The following is a 2,606-nucleotide window of genomic DNA, read 5'->3' on the forward strand; positions in this document are numbered from 1 at the left end:
ATGAAAGTAGAGAATCAACGTTGCGGATACCCATCTTTGATATCCAAAAAAGCTCAGGAAGTGGCAAGGAATAGCCGGCCCAAGATGATAGAAACTTCGGTGTCTTCATCCACATCTAGGATGATAAAATCGGCAGGAAAGACTAACCCGCCCCTCCCCCACTTCGACAATGACATCACTCATGACACCTCGTGGGCATCTAACAGATCGATCAGCAAGCTATATAGTGATTCTCATTGGTTCCAAGTCTTGAAGGAAAAATTAAAGGAAAAGTTTGTTGGGCATTACATTGATGCTTGCACCGGAATCTTTGAGGGTCTTTTCTACAAGTGAATCCTCAAAATGACATTCCACAATTAGCCCACCAAGGTCTTAAATTTCTTGGCTAGCTTGCTTTGTATAATTGATGAACAATTTTCTCCAAGGGACACCGTGGAGGCTTCCTCTAATTTTTTTATTTGTGAGCAACTCCTTCATGAATTTTGCATATTTTGGCATTTGGGAGAATACTTCAATGAGAGGGAGGTTGATGTTAACTTTTTTAATCATATCCAAGAAGTTCTTGAATTGGATGTCCTTCTTGTCTTTCTTGAGTCTTACCGGGTATGGGACTTTTGGTTGGTGCTCCCGCACCAGTCCTTCTTCACTTCAAAGTTCATTCACCTGACCATGGCTGTTATTAGCTTCTTCCCCATCAATGGAAGTAGTGCCTCTCACCATGTTCTTCATCTTATCATTGGATGCCTAGTATTTTGCCGAACCTCAACTTTCTTGCCACTCTATAAAGTGATAGCTTGCAAGTGCTCTCGCGGGTTTGTCTCAGTGTTACTAGGGAGACTACCTTGGGGTCTTTTGGCTATTGATGCCACAATTTATCCCACATGCTTCTCAATACTCAGAATCCACACTTTCATATTTCTTATGGTTATCTCTAATATGGTGAATCTAGAATTTCTGATCTGCATGAATTTTGCTAGATGTCTTTAGTAGAGAACTTACGTTCAACTTTTTGTGCTTGCGGTTGTTGTGTTTGGAACCCTGGTGGTTGTGGAAATTTTTTATGTCTCTGGTTCCCCCAATTGTTCCCTCCTCCACAAGTTTCATAGTTCATGACTTGCTTGGCACTTGAGCTTGCCCATTCAGATCTTTCAGAAATAAGTAGACTCACTTGCTTTGCCAGTACCTCATACTTAGCAACCAAGATTGTTTTGTCATTCACCTCATGGAACCCTCGAGTTTAAGTTATCTTTGTCCTGGACCCCCAATGAGACTCATTCTTTGCCATGTTTTTAATCAGTTCTTCAGCATCATAAGGATATTTACTTCTTAAAGAACCATAAGTTGTGGCATCAATGAGTTGATGGATTTGGTAGTTCAACCCATTATATAATATCTGAACCCTCATCCATGTAGCAAAGCCATGGTGAGGGCATCTTTATAAGAGGTCCTTGAATCTCTCATGAGCTTTAAAGAACATCTCAAACTCTCTTTGACTGAATGCTGAAATCTCCTGCCTCAGTCTTGTAGCTTTACTTAGAGGAAAACATCTCCCAAGAAACTTGCTCACCATATCTTCCCAAGTCTTGATTGAACCCGGGGTAAGTGATGTAAGCCATCTATAAGCAGTGCCCCGCAAGCTAAATGGGAATAGGCGAAGTCTTACGGCATCATCAAACAACCCATTAACCTTGAATGTCGAGCACATCTACAAAAATCAAGACAAATGCTCATTCTGATCCTTATCAGCTAAACTATCAAATTATCCTGTGTTCTCCATCATTCCTATCAGTCTTGCCAAATCAAAGTTACCAACATTGATAGGAGGTGCATACACACTAAACTCACCCAAGTGAATTGTGGTCTTTCATAATATGATAGGGTTCTCCTTTCCTCTTCCATAGCAACTGAGGCCTCTTCCGCCAATTTGACTGATCTTGATGGTGAACCCTCCTGAATTGCACTCAAACTTTGGTGCACAGCTCGCTCAATTTCTACGTTCGGCTCTACTAACAAAGTGGGGTTTGTATTAGTCATACACAAAGTACCTTGCAAAAGAAAATATAGTGAGATAGATCAGTCAATATATACAAACGATAAAAAATGAAAAAAAGAAAAGATGGATAATTAAAAATAAAAATGGAATGACTAGATTAATGAGCCAAAAGTTTTCCTAGTATTCTCAGATGATCCCCGGCGACGGCTCCAAAAACTTGATGGGTGAGTGCATGATACATGATTGCTTCCCGTAAGTGTACTGGATCACCAAATAATACTATATGAGTGACACATGGGTCATATTCCATGAGGAATGGAAGTATTATTGCTCACTTTTCATCTACTTTCTACCCTACAAATTAATATAAGTGGAGAGGAAATAAAACAGATAAACTAACTTAAGCTAATCCTATGGCCAGGTAACTAGCACACGGGTGTAAACAAACAAGGGAGTATTAAGCACAAGAAAGAAGTTTTTGGACAAGGAATCCACCTAGAGTTGTTATTAAGTCCGAAACTAGGTATGGTTTAAAGATGTATTGACGATATTTGAGACCTAGAGACCTCGTGAGTAGATTAGCTCCAATCTCTCATTGACTAACCCTTGATCC

At 40.0% G+C, this 2,606-nt stretch overlaps 1 non-coding gene across 1 annotated transcript; it reads left to right on the plus strand.

Annotated features, from left to right (window-relative positions):
* Positions 1-1,415: 1,415 nt before the first annotated feature.
* On the plus strand, positions 1,416-1,522 carry LOC120257467. The gene has a single exon (XR_005535692.1). It is a non-coding gene; the product is annotated as a small nucleolar RNA R71 (small nucleolar RNA).
* The last annotated feature ends 1,084 nt before the right edge of the window (positions 1,523-2,606 follow it).

Source organism: Dioscorea cayenensis, unplaced genomic scaffold, assembly GCF_009730915.1.
Source record: "Dioscorea cayenensis subsp. rotundata cultivar TDr96_F1 unplaced genomic scaffold, TDr96_F1_v2_PseudoChromosome.rev07_lg8_w22 25.fasta BLBR01002143.1, whole genome shotgun sequence".
NCBI classification, from domain to species: domain Eukaryota; kingdom Viridiplantae; phylum Streptophyta; class Magnoliopsida; order Dioscoreales; family Dioscoreaceae; genus Dioscorea; species Dioscorea cayenensis.